Source organism: Pelecanus crispus, chromosome 5 (genome assembly GCF_030463565.1).
Source record: "Pelecanus crispus isolate bPelCri1 chromosome 5, bPelCri1.pri, whole genome shotgun sequence".
In the NCBI taxonomy this organism is placed as follows: Eukaryota; Metazoa; Chordata; class Aves; order Pelecaniformes; family Pelecanidae; genus Pelecanus; species Pelecanus crispus.
In genome coordinates this window covers 65664936-65684804 of record NC_134647.1, presented here as the reverse complement: position 1 = coordinate 65684804, position 19869 = coordinate 65664936, and positions in this window count along the sequence as shown.

The window sequence follows — 19869 nt, the reverse complement described above, 5'->3', positions numbered from 1 at the left end:
CCAGCCTGGGAGGAAGAAAGCAAAGTGGCTGTTTTCATATTTTACTTTTATATGTGCGGTATAAAAAGAAAGGGGAAAACAGACCTTGGTCTTTCGTCCAACTCTTTCATTATGTCTCAGTGACATGCACTCAGGTGCCATCTCCCACCTTACTTTTGAAGGAGATGGTTCTCTTTTGCCCAGTATCATCCCATGGCACTGAGCACAAGACCATCGGTTTTGGCCCAAAATGGTGCCCCGTGGTGACAATCACTCACCCGGGGGCCAAGCTGCCTCTGGAGGGCACATCTCAAGGTCTCTCTCTCTTTCCCCTGACCGTGGCAGAGATGCGGGCGCCTAATTTAGGCTCCTCGGATGCCTGAAGTGAGCGGAAAGAATCCTCACGTGGGAATTCTCCCCCAGCCGAGGGGGCCAGCCCCACACCAGCTGCGGGCACGCTGCCCAGCACAGCTCACTGCCTCCGCTGTGGGGCCAAGCATCCACCCTTCCCCGCACCCTTCAGAGCCTGGCCCTTGTGAGAGAAGCCCACGGCTTTCGGCAGCTGACTTCAGCCTCCCCGCATCCCCAAATCTGCTTATTGAAAATCGTCCTCATTCAAATTCCCTGGGTTAAATTATATTTTGAGTTTAAACTGAGGAAAGAAAAAAAAGAGAGAGAGACCTGTCATTGTAACAGCAAACAAACAAAAAAAAGCCTTTCTTGTACTTAAAGGGAAGTTGAAATTATAGTTTTATATTTGCATTTACAAGACCCCTCAGGCTACTAATGTTTGCATTTTCATAACAAAAAGATTGTACTGTTAATTGATGCAAGCCATGGGGGCACGAATAAGTCTGAATCTCAGACAATTTCTTAAGGGAGCAGCCACAACAATTGCTCAGTTCACACTTGACAATGGGTAAGTCAGCAGCGCCAAAAACCAGCTTCTGTGCCTTTGTCACTAATTTGCAAGAGATTCATTGGTAATAATTAATTGTTTATTCGTAAATGCAATTATTGAATACACCATGCAACAGATATCCATTTAGGGCTCAGCTTTTCCTTTCAGTCAGGTTCTAAATTCCCACTGAATGGACTGAATTTTTTTTCTTGATATAAATTAACTGAACTAACTGGATTTATGTTATCAGTGAATTTTACTCCACGTTTTTGGAGACCAACTGATCTCACAACATTTTCACTACTTTCCCATCTAAGCTGGACCAGACCCCTGGTGAACAAGGAATGCAGCACTGATATAATCTATGGGAAGATAAAAAATTTGCAGTGACACTTGTTCTTGCCTAGATTTAAATGTTAACTGGGATATTTCAGAACCCAACAATATTAAAACAGGAATTGCATTTTATACATTCCATCTTGCTATTTTAAGAGAATAAGCTCTTTAAGACTACTCCTGTAACAGGAAAAGGGGCAGGAACTGGATGCTGCCCCTTGCACCTTTGTATCTGTGGGACAGGACTACATGGAAACCTGCTCATTGCATGGCAATAATTCAAAATTGAGAGAAGCTCTTCCTCATTCAGCATGACCAGTCATCATGATCCAAGCCAAAGGGTATCATTTCTGTCAAAAAAAAAAAAAAAGAAAGAAAGAAAAAGAAAGAAAAGTAAAATAGTTCCTGTTTTTACTTTTTCTCTGTTGTCCATAGAAAAGCGTGTCTGAGGAGAACAGTAAGGTCTGGTTTGGGGAAAGAGGAGTCTTTCAAGAGCTCGTGTTTCTACCTGGTACACAAGGTAGGTTTGGGGAGAGAGAAGGGAAGGAAAGCATCTCCAGTTTCTGCTCTGAGGCTCATGGAATTAGTTTATCCCACACATTATTTAATGTAAAATAACTATCTGTTGGAGCGGGGAGTGGGTCTGTAGCCTGCCCTTACAGCCCCACTTACCCCATCCCACTCCCCTTGGCTGGGCACAACTTTAATTAGTGCCTACGACATGTTTCATTAGTCCAGCATGACTGCTGGGGCACAGCGACAGCCCAGCAAGCAAGGACCCCACGCTCCCAGGGCTGCCCCTCGGCTGTGCAGGATGTGACCCCGGCACTCTGGGCTGCCCTGCTTGCAAGTGTAGAGGATCTCTCCTGCTCTTCCTGATGTGCTGCTAACAAGAACGATGTTGCAGAGCAGTTTGATGTCTAAAGTGTGCACGGTTGCACACTCATTTTGATGCACACAGCCCAGCATCAAACCACCGCTGCCCTCTCAGACCTACAGCAGGGTTTTATATAGGAACAACTTTGCTTTTCCATCATGGGGAGGATTTGGTAGCAGCTCTTCTGGAGATGGGACATGCAGCAGGGAAGAATCAGGCCCTGCCTGTTGTATTTCTTAGAGCCATTAATGACCATGTCTATAGCAATCCTAAAATAAGAAAGCGAGCTGTGCTGAATTTGCTGCTTGTTATCCGTATGTTATCTGAGATTGTTCCCCACCGAATGGGGAAATCAGAGCAAAGTTACATGCTGTTCATCATCAGGTGGCCTAAACTGGAGTCACAAGGCCAGAATACCAGTAAATTTCTGGAAAGTCCAAAGCTGAACCACCACTACCCTGTTCAAGACTATTTTTAGCACCATCAGCTGCTGCTGGAGAAAACACCATGAGAGGGGCTGCGAGTTGTGGGGAGGGAGCTGGTGGCATTGCCAAGCCCACCCCAAGGCAGGAGGAGGTTAAGGGCAGGAGAGCTGCTACCTCCCCAGCCTGTTTTCACACACCGGCCACCTTCACTGGCACCAGTCCAACGTGTGCAATCATTGTTGCCCTGTTAAGAAATGTTTACTAAGGCTGGACTTAGACCTGTCATTGCAGAGAGAGGCAAATAAAAGTGAAATTCAAAGGGGGACAAATTCTGTCCTCTCCAATGTCATTGGGAAGAATCAAGCCTCATGAAAGCCTCAGGTCATTTAAAAAAATGATACTGATCAGTTATCCTGATACAGCATTTGCTGCTGTTCAGGAAACTGGGTATCCAGATTGATGCAGGCCAGGAGGGTCATCCCTCAAGCATGTTCCTTGGTGACCCACAGGGTAGGAAGCTCTGCGGTCAGGGACCTGTTCCTGGCACCCCAGATCACTTGGGGTCAGATGCATTTGATTTGCCAACAACCTTCAAGTCCAGTCAGTTTTGAAAACAGCTTCTGTACTACTGCCAAGTTTCACAATCCTGGTGTTTCTCCTTAATTTAATTTAGTTCCCCTAAATCTTGCTGGCTCCTGAAATGATCAGAGGATTCCACTTCACATCATTACGAAGAAAAAAAAAAAAAGATAAATTTCAAATTACATGATTACGACAAAAAGCTTGAAAATGTGACCTCCAAATCTCATCTGAAAGATCAAAATGCACAAGCTGTAGAAAAGGACGCTTTTTGACTTAATCTGCAGATTTTCTGAAGGCCAAATCCCACGATTTGAAGGAGCCTGATTTATGATTTGGGTGCACTGGGGACTGGTAACACCTTGTGTACAGCCGTAGTTGTGCCTCTGTCTTCAGTCTGCCATCTCTGCCCTCAAAAAAGAGAATAACAGCACCATCTACTGCCCTTCCTTAGCATTTGCTTGGAAAACCGAAACCCCTCAGCTCCATCAGAGCAGCTCCAGCAGGTCGTGGCTATGGTTTCCTACTGCCTGGTGGTACAGCCCAGTATTGATGGAGAAATTGGAGCAAACTTGGACTGCAAAAATCAAAAGCAGCATCTTAATTATGAAAGATGCATGTTAATTATTAGAAATTCCAGCCCTGAATAATATACCTTCTCCCCAACTGGTGGCATTAAAAAGTATTTCAATAGACCAGTATTTTCATACAGTTCCCTCAAATCCTTTCATGTGTTTATTAGCAGAGCCTTAAAGGGCTGTCTGTATAATTCACAATTTCTACCGGGCAGGATTTTCACTGTCAACAACAGTTAATGAAAGAGGTGGTACATCGCCGCCCCGTTTCAACCCTGGTAAAATCTGGGTCTGTGCTCTGTGCTGGCGAGCTCCCAGAAGTTTGTTTGAAAGTCAAGAATGTGCCACAGTTTAATTATGCTTCTAGGTCAGGATCTAAATGAAAGCCCCGTTATAAACAGCAGTCTCAGAGGAAAGGTCCACACTCGAGTTTTTAGCCCCGAATTGATTACTGGTTAACTCAGGGTAGTTAACACCTTTGTAATGTCTGGTCTGGACACTTCCCAGATGTTTGTTGCAGGATACAAACATTTGTGGTTTATAATGTAAACAGGTACACCTACATTTTTTCAGCCTGGACTGATTTCTGGTCACAAACTATCTCAATAACCTGGTTGAAAGTGCTCAGCATCTAAATGAAAAGTGAAAGAAAAAAAAAATCTTTTTCCATGTCTAGACCGAGCCATTTTATGGGCCACCCGATAGCTTTTGGCATCGCCTTCAAAGTGTGAAGCCCCTGACGATGAACATGGGCACTGATGGGGCAGGTGTGTGGCTGGCCACCAGCACCGTGGGGCAGCAGGAAAGGCGATGCTGAGCTGAGGAGCAGCCTTGAAGGTGACGTGCATGGGCTTGCATCTTCTGAACATGAGCCAAGATGCTGCTCTGATGGATTGATACTGGAGGGGTCTGGGCACGTAAGTGGGGAAGCAGGGAGAGGCTTTTGAAAGGCAACTTAAGCAAAATATATGTGGAGCAACAGTGGGGCTTGTCAAGAGATGAAGCAGTGCAAGAAAAAGTGAAGCACGTGGCCCCACGTGTGGGGGTCCCCGTATCAATCCTGTCTTGCACAACTATATGACATGAAAATGGAGATGCACCAGGGAAGAGCTCCAACATACCTCTTGCTGATGCCTCACATGAGATGCGAGGGTCAGGCCGTGTATTTGTATACAATGCACAAGTCCCTGGGGTTATCTGGTCTCAAGTCTCTATCTGAATAATTCATTGTCAGCGATCCTCAAATACTTAAATGTGTTTGCAGGGGCCAAGCTGGATCCTCCCCAAATATTTGCTTCAGCACACTAATTGGGTTTGCTGCAACCTTGGCCATCCGTGCCTTGATCTCTCCATGCTACACAATGTCCAGGGAGGCGTAAAAAGGGGCTGCACAGCCTGGTTCTGCCATGGAGGAGCTTTCCTCCATCTGCACTGAAACTGCGAAGGAACCCCTTGCAACAAAACGGGGAGACAAGGGGTTTTTCAGGGATAACACTGCAGTGCTGTGGCCTGAGCAAGGTTGTACCACAGGTTGACAAAATTTAGTTGGTGATGCTGCAGCAGCCCCTCGAGCAGCCCAGGAGCAGGAGGGGGCTGCAGGACCTCAACATCCCCATGGGCTGTGAGTGCTGTACCAAGACTTCAAGGGGCACAGCACACACACACACACACACAGAAATCTCACCAACAGACTTCAAAGCGTGCTCTTTGCTCCCATTTATCTTATCTAGCACTCCACTGAAGTATGGATTTACATAATACATACCTAATATATTAATGTTCCTATTCATCGAGAGGATCTCGACACTGTTTTCTTTGAAAGCCTTGCCAAAAACAATCAAGCTCCTTACAACAGAAGATGGGGTTTTATAGCTCTGAAAAGGATTTTCTCCCCCATTTGTCTTCTGAATACTTTCACATAGGCTGCTTGATACTGTGATAAAAGCCAGGCCCAAAAATGCAGAAGTGGTGGGATCCACGGTTTGGGTTACTAGCACATTACAGAACTACAGCACTCAAATTACTGACTCAGTATGAACCATTTGGTTCACACCCTCTCTCTAGCTACAATATTTTCCCAAATTATCTTGCAATATAGCCTTTTAATAGCCAGAAGGGGTCAAGCCAGGCCCACTCCCATTTGTCACACACTTTTCCAGTTAAATGCCCTTCCCCCCGCCCCCCATGAAGTGTACAATCCTCCCTCCCCACTTCACTTTTCTGTACCAGTTTAATTTTGCTTGGGACACTAGATTTCAAAAGGCTGACGAAATGTCTATAAAGAAGAAAATCCACTAAAAGAAATGATGTTCAGGTTATGATACTGACCTTAATACAGTTAAATGACTTTACAAATGCATGCAAGCTACCTGCAGACCACAGCATCAAACCACTGGAAGGATGCTGTTCTGTCTTCTCTGTACACAGATTCACTGCAATATATATCTAGCCTATCTTTTGATTTTGAAAGGGCTGAAGAAATATTTGCTTTTATATGAAAGTTTGGGTATAAATTCTTCTTCTAGCCAAAGGCAGACAAAGAAAAATGAGAAGTAAATTACCCATTTGATTTTAAATAGCAAAAATGATCAGATCTTGGAACAAACCATTGGGTTAGTAGTTGATCTTTCCACCTTCATATCGTGCCTTTATATGAGACATGCTGTGACTGAACACAAAGTATTGGGCTCAATACAGGAGAGGATGAAGTTAGGTGGCTTGAGCTACCCAGAGACTCAGACGATGGCATTAATGGTTTCTTCTGATCTTCAAAATCTGCAAATTTGCTCTCAACCAGGGATTATGAAATAGCAAAGAGTAAATCCCTTTAAAATTGCCAGTAAATGTCAGGAAGTACACTTTAAACACACAAACACACAGGTTCACTGACAGTTGTTGCACAATAGATCACAAATAGCTCGTGTGCTCTGTCATGGGCCCCTTTATCTCCTTTATCCAGTACTGCCAACACCAAACAGTAAATGTCAAAATCCTTCTGTTTCCAAACTCTGAGACTGTTTTGAAATACCGAGATTCAAAAATTAAAGAAAAAGCCCCCCCCAAAGTGATGCATTTTGAGTTCTCATTTTATCTGTCCTCATCTGCCTGCCTTTCTCCAGCCACGCAGCCATGTTTACAGCCCTCTTGCTTTTAGTGAAGCCTCGTATCACCAGTTGCTCAGAAAGTAGAGCAAAATACCAACCGCAAGGTGACTTTTGGGGTAACAAACCCAATGCCAAAAGCACAAATCACCCAAGTCTGAAAAGGCACTGTTTCAATTTGGTTTTGTTTTCATCTTCTTTTCAGAGGCTTGCCAGCCTGGGTGGCTCTGCAACCACGTGTGCTTGTGTCCGCATGGGCACGAGCACCCGATAAGCAGCCCAAAAAATACTGGTAGGTCACGATGTGCATTAAGGAACCCAGCCCTGATTTTACTGTTTCCTACTGGACTTCAATGAAAAGCTCCTGATAGTGGTCCTCAAAGAGAAAACATGATCTTCTCCTATCTCTTGACCCATTCTTGGTCATGTTTTCCATACTCAGATAGCACGTTGCTGTCACAAGTTGAGAAGCTGTTGCTCTCTGTATTACACACCCTACCTGAATGTGAGAGACAGAACAGACCAAGACAGAAAAAGAGAAATGCAAATGAGTGCAGGACTTAAATGAAAAATAATTCTGTAAAAGGAAAATCTTGCTTCCTAAACTAGCTTGGCACCAGGCTGTAACAAGAGACCCTTTTGCTGATGCCAGCCAAGGAGAGCGAGCACTACATGACTGCCTGCCCTTACAAGAACTCAGCCTGGACAACGCAGAGGTCTCTCTGCTGCGACTGTCTGCTTAATACTATTGATTTTAAAAGAAAGCAATAAACAGCACCTTGATTCAAGAGTTTCACAGTCCATAGAAATTAAACCTGGCCAGTCCAAAAGGCTATTATTACTGTGCCTTCTTGTGCAGATATGATCTCAAGAAAAACACACATCTAGGTCTAATAATAACAAATAATAAAGCTATTCATACAGCCCGCTGCTTACATGATGGTAATTTCCCCATAATTGCAGGTAAAAGAAACGGGCATACAAACAGCAGTCTGTAGTAACTCTGGGCTACCCAGGGCTTGGGTTGAAGCTATTTCTTGTAGGTACATATATTAGGAAGAAAACTATATATAGTTTATATATATATAAGGAAGAAAACTATATATATATATAGGAAGAAAACTATTTCAAACTCCAACCAAACCTCGATAAAGCTCTTCTGCATCTCTGCCTGGAGCTGTATTCACACCAGAAAAACACAAGTTAAAAAAAAGAAAAAGCAAAAAAAAGAAAAGCAAAAAAAAGAAAAAGCAAAAAAAAAGAAAAAGCAAAAAAAAGAAAAAGCAAAAAAAAAGAAAAAAGGAAAAAAAAGGAAAAAGAAAAAAGAAAAAAGAAAAAAGGAAAAAGAAGAAAAAGAAAAAAAAAGAAAAAGAAAAAAAGAAAAGCGTGAGCACAAAGCTGTTTCAGAGGGAAAATGTTTTCTTGGTGGTGATGAGACCCAGCCCCTTTTGGTGCCGGACCTCCAGGCAGTGAAGCAACCATCGAACTCCGACAGCTACTTTGCCGCCTGTCACGCGAATTGCAAGACAAATTTACGCCCAGGAGTGAATGCCTGTGATTAAGCAAGCCGGGAAATCAAGCGCCTGCCCCCATCCTTTCTCCCTCGCAGGGCTGTGGGGGCGGCGAGGCGGGGTGCTGCAGACAGCAGATGCTTGCTCTCTGATAAGGTCAGGGCAGCTCCTGCCTGGCTGCTGCCTGCACAGGCAGGGCAGCGGGGCTCCGCGGGCAGCCCAGGCAGTGCCGGGTGGGATGCTGCAGCCCTGAGACCCCTTTGCTCTTCTAGAGAGAGTGCGAAAAGGCTCAGGAGAGACAGGCATAAAGTCACCTCCAGCATACACTGGGACCTGTAACTTGGCATCCTCCTTAACCCGGGACAGTGCACATGCAAATGATGCTGGTAATTGCACAGCGCTCATTAAGTTGTTAAACTCAAGGTCACCTGCAGCATGCAAACAAGGCAGGAAGGGAGTATCGTACCTCCCATGGCTCCTGCACCTCCAGGCAGCCACCCACAGCCACTTACTCATTTTGGCATCCCATCGGGCTCCTCACACCTTTGCGTGCACCTCCGTGCCATACACATCAGCGCCTTCGAGCCCCAGCTTGGGATGCTGGCTCCTGGCCCCACATACCAAACCAGCCAGGAAGCCAAGCACGGCTGCTTCTCCCAAGGAGCTTGTTCACAGCCGCTGCCTATTTGAGAGATGCTAAAAGCAAACAATTTGATACCCAAGCTGGGGGTCTAATCCTGCCTGGAGCTGAAGTTGAACACTCCATCCCAGCAGGGCACAGACATGGGGCAGGGAGAGATGCTGAACACTCCCCCTCCTCATCCCCTGCCAGCAGAAAGACACCTTCAAGGTAAAGAGGAGGAAAAATCACCCAAGCAAGAGCCATCTCTTGTGGTGCTTCTCCTTTCTTCCAAAGCCCATTAATGGCCTAGGGGCAACTTGGCTTATTTAGAAAACAAGGTGGATGAAGCAGAGGTAATTCCCTCATTATCCAGCTCAGAGCAGCTGCATTTCCAGTCACCTGCAGCTGTCCCCAGACTGCACACCTTAGGGGACACCAAGGGATGGCATGTGAACAGACAGCAACGTATGCAGCGTGGTGCACATCCGAGCCCCCACAAGGCTGGCAGCACTCAGGGGAAAAAGAGGATATGGGTGAATGCAGCCACAGAGGCTTTAATGCACCTTGACTTGTGCATGATGCCTTTGCCTTTCATCCCCTTGCATTATTTTCCTGCCCCCATGGCCCAGCACTCAGCTGAGACGGTGGAGCAGACCTCAGAGTGAGCTGTACCCCAACAGGATGGCAGCAGAAGCTGGAAAAAGTCCACTTCCTTGGCCCTTTGTTTTTTTCCCCATCCGGATGGGATCCTCATTTTTGCATGCAGCTGCAATTATAATTTCAGAGCCCAGGACTGCATTCAGGAGCCCAAATTCCCCCCTTGGGTGCCATCTAGTGCTCAGTGCTGAGAGCAGAGGAGCCTTGTAGGTGCTGGGAGCTGCTGGGGATGGAGATCTCCTCTGCTCCTCTTCCAGGGGCTGTAGCCACCCTTCCAGCTTTAAACTGCTGGCTCACACCAGACTTTATTTCCCAAGATCTCACTGAAAATCACCTGTGATTTGGGTTGATAAATCTTCTTCCGACCATTTCTTTCTCTACCTCTTTTTTTTTTGTCGCTGTAATATTGTATAATCTCAGGAATAAGTAACCACATGGCAGCACAGACTCAGGAGGTGGGACTCTTTCAGAGCATAACATCTGCTGGAGACATCTAAAATCTGTTTCCAATCAGTGGAAGGAAAATGTTTCCTTGAAGTGCCAGTGTATCAGATTTGTAAGTGAAGGCTGCCATAGGGTAGGAAGTGCCTATTTCTTTTCATTTGACTGTGAAGTGAACCAAAATGGTTTACATGGATACAGTCACCTCTTCAGGGGGCAGCATGGTTCCCCTGCTTTTGAGGGGAAGTTTGGGTAGCTTGTCATGAGCCAACATGGTGAATTGAAACAGAAGATCTTTCCTCATGGATTATAAGACGTGCAGAGGGGGGTAGAGGGAAAGCAGGTAGAAACTAGCCTGGCACTTAAGAAATACAGAAGTATGACTTGCAATGTGAACATAAGGAATGCAGAAAGGAAAATAACCCTACAATTTCATTGCATTTCCACTTCTTTCAGCCAATCTCTTTGTATTTTTCTCACCAGAAGCTAGTTTTACCCATTTCTACTATTTTTATTCTTCTTTTGCTATATGTCCTCATGCATATGGAGCTTAGAGCATTAGCACAACCTGCAGCCACAGGTGCTTGAATTGGCCCATCACACATGCCCATGCCTCCCTGGCCCACAGCTGGGCACCCAGCAAATGCCACACCCCTTGTCTCCTCTCACACCCTGCAGAGATGGTTTTGGTCTCCAGGAGATGAACCACCCGATTGAAGGGTTGGGGCTTGTCCCAGTGCCAGGATACGGGGCTGAGGATCCGTACTCAAACTCTGAGATTCATGCATCCTAAGGAAGGTGACAGTGTATTTTACCGAAACTCCAGCATTATCACTTTGTCCACTCCCCATGTGCTGCTGGTCATGATTTTCCTGCATGATCTCTACATAACGGCCATCCCACTGGCGAGCACAGCACATGTCAGCCCATAAGGTCCTTCCGCCACCCAGCCTCATTCCCCAAAAGTGTCACAAGACTTACTGAGGCTAGAAACCTCCCTCCTCCACACCCTCTTCCCAGAGCCCAGGGACACACACCCCATGTAGCCCCCAGTGCATTGCAGCCCCACGGCTTCCAAAAGCTAGCTCAGGTCTGTCTCACCAAGCCCAGGTCTCACCTCTGCACTGCAATGTAGACATATCCTCAGGGCATGTCTACTCACCAGGCTCCTGCTCGGAGCTGGCAAGGTGCGAGTCAGGTCTGGTTTGGAAGCTGCAGAGTGGCGTTATGGGGCAAAGTGAGACGAATTTGCCTGGGCACTCTGCCATGCTGAAGTGGCTCTATAGCACACATCCAGCTTGGGGCAAAAGCGGTGGAGGCTGTGCAGACCTGCTCCTCCAAAGCCTCCTGCTCTGGCTCCCAGCTCCCCATCGCCACTGCTCTCCTAGTGCAATGCTGCACTCCCATCCACAGCTAATCCTGTTTTCCTCTGCCTCCGTGGGCATCTCCCCCTCCCAAAGGTGGCATGTCTTTGCTCTTGCTGCAACAAGGCCATCAGGAGCATTGCATCTCAGTACCCTTGGTGTAATGCACGGCTCCTGCTGGAGTTGTGCTCCCATTTCAGATGCACTGAGACTGAGCCTGCTGTGGGAGAAGCTAAAATTCACTTGCAGGCTTGCTTGCTGTTTTATTAATTCCTTTTTTTCATCTGCAATTTCAAATGGTGCAATTTTGAGATCAAAGCCCTTCCCCTTCTCTAATGACTCCATGTAAGCCTGGCCTTCACACGTACAGGAGCCTCTGCCTCGAGGAAAGATGTGAGACTCAATCTCAGCCAACATGAACCAATTCACAGAGAAGACAAACTGGGCTAAATTTTGCTCTCGCTTATACCCATCCAAAGTTAATTGGCTTTAATGTGGGAAGAACATACCTACTCAACTGATCTTAGTCAGATCAGGCCCATCCCTGCTGTGTATTTAAGAAAACTGATTGGGTAGTGCTGCCTGTGAAATAACTGCAATTACCCCTGGCCTGAGGCAAGAAAGAGTAGCTGGAGAGTGTGCTGCATGGACAAACAGCCAGCAGGACAAAAAGCAGGGGGCTCCCACATCCTTCCACCTGGAGGAGGGATGTTTGTGTTGGGCTTCCTGAACAACACTCAGCTCAAAATTTGATCAAAGATGTTATTTACACTCTACCTGGTTTCTTCAACATACTACAAACAGTCCCATGTGTAGCCTTTCCTCCCCTGTTTCAACACTGCTATTTTGCAGGACAGAAAGAAGTTAAGTGGGACCCAAAATGCATGGCTATCATAGAATCATATCATAGAATCATCAAGTTTGGGTTGGAAGGGACCTTAAGATGATCTCATCCAACCCTCCTGCAATGAGCAGAGACATCTTCAACTAGATCAGGTTGCTCAGAGCCCCGTCCAACCTGACCTTGAATGTTTCCAGGGATGGGGCATCTACCACCTCTCTGGGCAACCTGTTCCAGTGTTTCAGCACCCTCATCATTAAAAATTTCTTCCTTATATCTAGTCTGAACCTACTTTCTTTTAGTTTAAAACCATTACCCCTTGTCCTATTGCTACAGGCCCTACTAAAAAGTCTTTCCCCATCTTACTTATAAGCCCCAACCTAAGGGAGAACAGAGCTCCTGCCCAGCTGGACATGCTGGTAGATCTTGCCCAGCATCACTCAATGCATCAGGAACAGGAGAGTCTGCGCTTGGGACAACTGCCAAAGTTTAACATAAGGTGAACCTGTGCAGAAGGGTAGCGGGACTGCATTTTGGCTTAGACCTGTCATAGTAAAGCTTGGCTTAAATTGATTAGGTGTTGTTTTATGATAAAATGAAGCAAAATCTGTCAGAAAGAAACATCACAGCTTTCTGTCCTTTGTACTCCGAGCAGTGGGTCTGTACAGCCATGCTGGGCAGGAAAATAACAGGGCAAGGACAGAGCCAGTCTCACCAGTTATATCTGAATGTAAACATGGTCTCTATAGGGCATGGATGAAATCCCCAGCCCGAGGGCACAGAAGAAGAGCTTAAGGTTGTTCTAGCTGGCCCTACTCTGCAGACTTAGCTCCCCCTTTGAACATGGTCCCAAGACAGCCTGCAGACCCCTAAGTGATGCCCTTTCTCCCTCAGGTGCTGGCTAGGGCCATGCTGGAGCAAGCATTGAATTACCCCCATGCCAACAGCCTCAGTTATTTGTTCATTTGATTTTTCCCCAAGACAAATGCTTTGCCGCTGCTGCTACACAGGAATGCAATGGGCTGTCCCCTCCTGGAGCTGCAGTCCAGCTTCCCCTCCTGGTCCTTTCTGTGCCACCCTGCCCAGTGGCACTGCTGTTTTAGAAGACCGCTCAAGTCATGTGTTTTGTCAGAGCCAGGCTGGATCTGTCTCTGATGCATGACAGCTCATGAATCACTGTGAATCAGGAGCAAACTGGCTTCCCTTGAATTTGAAATGAGCTGAATCTTTTTCTCATAGACCTACTCCATCATTCCCCATTTACAAAAAAAGACTCACTCTTTTCATTTTCTCATGTCAGCCAGCAAGCAGAAGTGCCTCACTGAACGGGGTCTCTTTTCCTATTAGAAACTGTAAGTATATTTGTTGCGCACAATGCCATTTGATGTATGTGTTGCTGATAAAACACAGGCTCTGGTTTAGCAAATCAATACAACAGTCCCGTTCAAAGCCACTCTGAGCAAAGGGCTTCTTGATGTTGAACGTTTCCTTATCTAATCTTTCCTACTTCAGCATTTCTTCATTTAAAACATTGATAATTAAAAATGCAGAAGGGGATGATCACAAAGAGAGATTAAAGAACTTTAACAAAATATTTGAAATAATAATAGCATTACATTACAGGGAACAATGACTCCTTATTAACTAACTGCTATGCAATAGTGGGTGGTCAATATGGCTCAAAACCCCTCTGCGTTAGGTGCTATGCAAAGACAGCTGCTATAAAAAGTGTACAAACTCCCTACAGGATGCAAAAGGCAGCCTAGCAGATGTTTACATCTCCGATTTCTTTGAGACAGATCCTTATGTTCTTCTTAGTTCCTACTGAATTTCAAAGGTTGATAAAATGCTGCCTGAACCAAGAATTTAGGAGCTCTATTCTTTGAGCTACTCTGCATTTTATAGAGACGTGCATCAGTTAAAAATAACTGGGAAATATCAAGCAATCATAAGTACATGTCCCACAGGTTTGCGTATCTTGAATACTGAAATGCCTTCCAATCATGCATTAAGTGATGAGTCTCACTTTTGCCACTAGAAATAGCGTATGCAATGCCTTCTGTTTTGGTAGGGTTTTTATTTTGGAAAGGTCTCCTAATAGACACTCTTGGTGTTTATGATAAAGAAGGCAGACCAAAGACCTCTGCTTTGCAGCTGGAGTAGAATGGGATTTGAGGCTAGCTCTTGTAGGATTTTTCTCAGGAGTCCCGTAACAACCCTGTAGCAAAGTTAGTCACCAGCCTCATCAAAAATAAAAATAGGAAAGCTAGTATTGGATTCCAAATGAAGAATAAGCAGCAAGGACTCAGGACTTCCAGCTATGAGTACCACAAAAACCCCACATGCTTTCTTCACTAGGGCTCAAGAAGCACGAGGCCTGCCTTAAGAGTAAAAATTCCCTCTACTTCACATGGAGATCCAAGCACATCCTGCATCATGACCCTATGTAAAGGGCTGGTTACTACCGACTAAAGAGAGGTGGAAGTCAAAGCCAACCTGGACATCACAGCTACTCTGCAAGACAAGAGAAATGGGTAAATTGATATGCAGTTCAGCATAAAGATCTGGCCATCCAGAGTCATTTCACTGCACAGCTAAGCATGAGATGGATCCGATTTCTATTTCTTCCTTCTAGCCACAGTATAGCAAAATCAGCCCACTTAAACCACTGGAGGGGAATCTCTGTACAATAGCCCCAGCGTGCCTTAGATTGCTAAAATAGCCATTAGCCAATAATCCCATCTACCATTTTTCATCTGCATAGCTCCGATCCCTTTACAAAGGAGGAAAAGCAGCACTCATCTGCCCAGGTTTCTCCAAACTTCAAATTACTTTCTCCTTGTTCCTTTCCATCCTGTCCCCAACATGCCTTTGAGAGGGACTTACAGCCACACTTCTCACATTCATCCTCCCCAAAAGATGCTCAGCAGCAGAGAGGACTGTCCCAGCTCTTCCACATAGGAACTGAGTATGTGGACCAGAGTAGGAGGCCACTCAGCAGTAAGTCTCCTTGAAAGTGGAAGAAATCCACCTAAGGCTTGACGATCTCAAAAAAGCAGGAACAGGAGCTAAAGGTCAAGACTACTTGTAAGAACAAACAGTTATAATTAATTTTTTCCTGGATTTGAGAGAGCAAAGGAGGGAAGTACATTGGGAGGAAAAGGAAGCAAAGTTAGAGGGACAAGGAAAGTCTGGGGCTGTCCTTCAGAGAAACAGGCAGAAGGGGAAGAGGAAAGGGAAAGCAAGGGAGCAACAGGGAAGAAAAGACCTAAGAAGGGAACTGGTGGTGAGAGGGGCAAAGGGGCAATGGGATCAGAGAAGAAGAGAGCCATGTTAAAAAAAAAAACAAAAACCACCAAACAAAAAAACCAAACAAAAAAAAAAAAGAGACAGACTGGGCTCTCTCTAAAAAAAAGAAAAAAATATTGAGAATAAAGACTCACAGGAAGTATGGTCAAGTGAAGGAACAGAAAGCATGAGCTGGAGGTCAGAGAACCAAGATGCAACAAACAGTGAGGAATTCAACAAGTAAAAAAGCCCTCAATATTAGGATGAGTGAATTTGTTGAGCTAATCCTTCTACTTCCACTTGCCCTAACAGAGTTTGGGTCTGAAAGAGAATTTGAGACACAGGCAGGGTAAAGGAAAGGCACATCAGGAGAGGTGAAAAGGATCAGAAGCAGCATTTTTTACCTCTATATAACCTTTCATATTTTACAGCTCCACCTCATCAGAGTACATGATCATACATGGTATAACCTTCAGAAGGTGAGTTTGTAGGTTGTCCTACATGACATGCTGTCAATCACTGTATAAATCATTGCTCTCTTGATTTTTCTCATGCTTGTATTTCAAATGAGACTTTCTCAGCAAAAGCTGCTGTTCAATCTCAAAGAAGGTTAAATGGTTTTCCAGCTGATCCTTGGCCACAGCTTCTTTCTACTTAGCTCAAAATAAGGGCCAAATCCAAGCTTGGCTCTATGCCATCTGTTTTCAGTATTACTTGATAAGTTTTCTTCATCTGGAAAAACCTTCAGATTTATCTTCTACTCTTCCCCCATACAGAGATAACGGCCAAATCACAAGCGCCTTCGCTGAACATGTGCGACTCAGATGGTCATGAAACGTAGCGGGGCTCCATTTCCACACGCCAACTTACAAGACCCAAAGTCATTTGTCATTTCCTACTTGTTAGGACCCCCCCCCAGCCCAGTCCAGCTACGACAATAATGGACTTAATGAGAATTCATTTTGTTGCTGATTAAGCTTTGCCACTGCAATTGCTGGGTTGCACAGCGATACATGCTGGTGTAGGTCTCTCCAGGGAAGCTCATGAGATTCCACCTACATCTGCGTATTCCAGATTTTTCCTCCCAGCCCAGCAAACTTGGCAAAACCAGTTTGATTTCTACTTAAGTGGGTTGTGAAAAACTAACGTTCTCATCTGAGAGCAGGTCTCCAAAGATTTCTGCAGAGGATGCGAGCATGGCTCCCACGGTCAGGCTAGCCCCAAGGCTCACATCTGAGAGGGCATCCTCAGACTGGAAGCACTCCACGGCCTTAGCAGAGCAGAGTGGTTTAAACCAGTATGGCTGATTCACAGAAATGATAAAACCAGATCAGGACATCTAATCTCTAGGCAGCAGGAAGAACTGATGGGAAGGCCAGCTGTGAAAGTCCCTTTCATTTACACAACACACAAGAATGGGCCAAAAATGCTACTGTAGGGTGATGTCCTGTATCAGATGAGTTGGTCAGAAAACATTTGCAGGATTGTTACAATATACCATTTCTCAAATTAATCAGTAAACTCCTGATACAACATACACCTAAGTCCATGGGAAAAAGCCAACTGCTTTCAGCATGCACTGGAAGAAACTGGAAAATTATACTAATGCACAAACTTGCAACAGGACACAAGTAAAATGATATCCCTGCTTATAAAAGCAGTCATATCAAGCAGACTGTAAAATTAAATTGATGCACTAACACACAGTACATCCTAAGCAAAAAATTATATCCCTAGCTATCTAGTAGTACTGCTGCATACATCTAGTGGGCATGATTAGTGTGTTATGAGGCTGTTACTTAGGTACACAAAATATAGCCAAAAGATTGTTATTTCTCATGAAAGAGGTTTTGGCTTGTTTGTTTTTAACACAGATGGTCAAATTTAGGTTTATTTTCACAATACACTGCTGAGTTATTAAAGAAAGCATTGTATAGAGGTTAACTCAGAAGCCTGGGAATCAGGGAAAACACCCTTTATTATGTGTGATTTGTGGTTTATCTTATGATCAGTAAAATATGAGTAACGTCCCTTTGGTGAGGCCCTAATTCATTAAGATTTTTTTACACGGCAGTAAGACATGCAGGTTAGAGAGGAATACGACTTATGAGTGCTGCAAGTCAGAGTTTGCAGGCATGTTTTAAGGGTTTTGACACACAATCAGGTTGCTGCACTGTGAAGTGTTACCCCACTTTGGTTGATGGACAGTTACTGCCCATGTGAGATATCTTACCCTTGTATGGAAGCAAGGTAACTCCAGGCAGCTTGCTCCATCAACACCAGGGTAATCCTGGGCACATGAAGCTCCTGCGGAGCAGCCAAGGGACAACTTCTTTGACAATGGCAACTTGTATTAAAGCCTTTAGCAATTATTTCTCATCAAAGCCTCTAGATAATTAAGTCCTCTCTCCAAATGAGTGCAACAGTTCATGCATGTTTCCCATTGCTGCCTTGTTAAGTTTGGTGACCTATATGAATGACGCTGCTGCAGCCCCGGACAAGCCTCCATCTCACAGGCACACAAAAATGCCAGTCGTGTAATTACCCCTGAGCATCCGTTTTGTGGCAGCCTTGGCAGGACCATTACAGACACTGAACTTTTTGTCCTCAAAGACGATCCCCCCAAGGACTGATGTACACAATGGGGGGACTACTCACTTTTTCTTACCAGCCAGCAAAAATCTCGATTTCTGAGTGTAGATCCAGATGCAAAGGCATTGACGGCCCTTTGGCTAGTTTTCCATCTCTAGGAGGCTCCGTTATTTATCTCTGATCTGGTTGGGATTCAGGAATGCAACAGAAGTGAAAAATCTCTACTGCTCTTGCAAATAAATTGAGCTATCCTGTTGCCATGTCATACAAATTTATAAGGTGAGATTTTCTCTCAGTTTCACCTCTTTGCTGTGCATAGGTCTAGGAAGATATGAGAGATCATTCAATGAATGTCTGGAACTTACATCCACTCCATCTTAATGGCACCACAACCTACATATAACTAGATCCATCCCCACCCCCTGACACATTTTCTTGATTCACCTTAAAAATCTGAGTGGGTGAGATTTTACATTTGTCCAGATTTTTCCCTCTCACTGCTGGCTGCCACACCACTTGAATACAGATGCACAAAATGGCTGGGAGGGTCCTGATGTGCCCATGGCCACACAGGTACTATGTGAGCCCCTTCCTCCAGGAAAGCAATCCCTCTGTCACTGCTGACTGTGGATATCCAGAATTACTCTGGCTGCTCTCTCAAAAGGATGTTTGCAATTTTGGGGGAGGGGGAGGGGGCGGGGAAGAAGCATGATTTATGTTCTGTCAGAAATGGTGGGGTTTGGAGTTTTGGGGTGTTTTTTGTTTGGGAGGGTTTCAGCAGCGGGGGGTGTTGAGGGGTTTTTTTGTTCTTGGGTTTTTTTTTCATTTGGGGGTTTTTTGGGTTTGTTTTTGGTTTTGTTTTTTTACATACACTACATCTAGGTATCTGAGACCAGCCAAGCAGCCTGCTTGCTTTGCTTCCAAACTCCTAATTTACCCAACTTTGGTTCAGAAAGATAGGTGAGGTTTCTTATAGGAAGAGGAACAGCTGGATTATAAATACGGCAGGGAACAGATGCCCCATCCCTACTGCAGCTACTGCTCAGGTGGTGCCACCCTGTGCTCCCTGCTCAGGATAACCCTCCCGAGTGACTCTGAACAAAGCATGAGTCCTGCTTAGCAGGGAAGTATCCAAAAATCCCTGCGCAAATGTACAGGTAACACAGGGCTGATACCTACAGAAAATCACTAACAACTGCAAACTATCCAAACTTATCCCCCTCTGGAAAAAAACGCTCCCTTTCCTCCGTGATCCCCTGAATGCACAGCCGAGTAAGCACATCTCCCTGCCCCTCAGCTGCCTTCCTGACAAATCCCCAAGACGTCTCTCTCCCCGCACACACACACTCCACTATGCAAACTGCAAACTCACAGTTCAACCATCTTCCTAACGTTACCATGGTTTCCCAGGTCTCTTACCAAAGCTCATTCCCGTGATGTAACCCAAAATGCTTTTCTTAAAACCTGTAAGAGATTCCTATGCATGGATTGCAGTCCTGATCTTTTCATTTCCCCAGTAGCTGATTTATTAAAAATACCTAATCCCAACTGTGCCAGTTTCTCAAGAACACACCCCAATAGCTTCTGAAGGAAGGGCAAGCCTATATAAAATATCAGAGATAGGATTTCACAGCCATAACAGCTAGGGAAGTATCAAATCTAGGGACATAATCACATCAAGTTCCTGATGATCCTTATAGTGTGGGAGATATTTAAAATCATACATCTTTCAGATTTTTTTTCAATTTCGTAATATTTGAAAGAAGCCACTCAAGCCTCT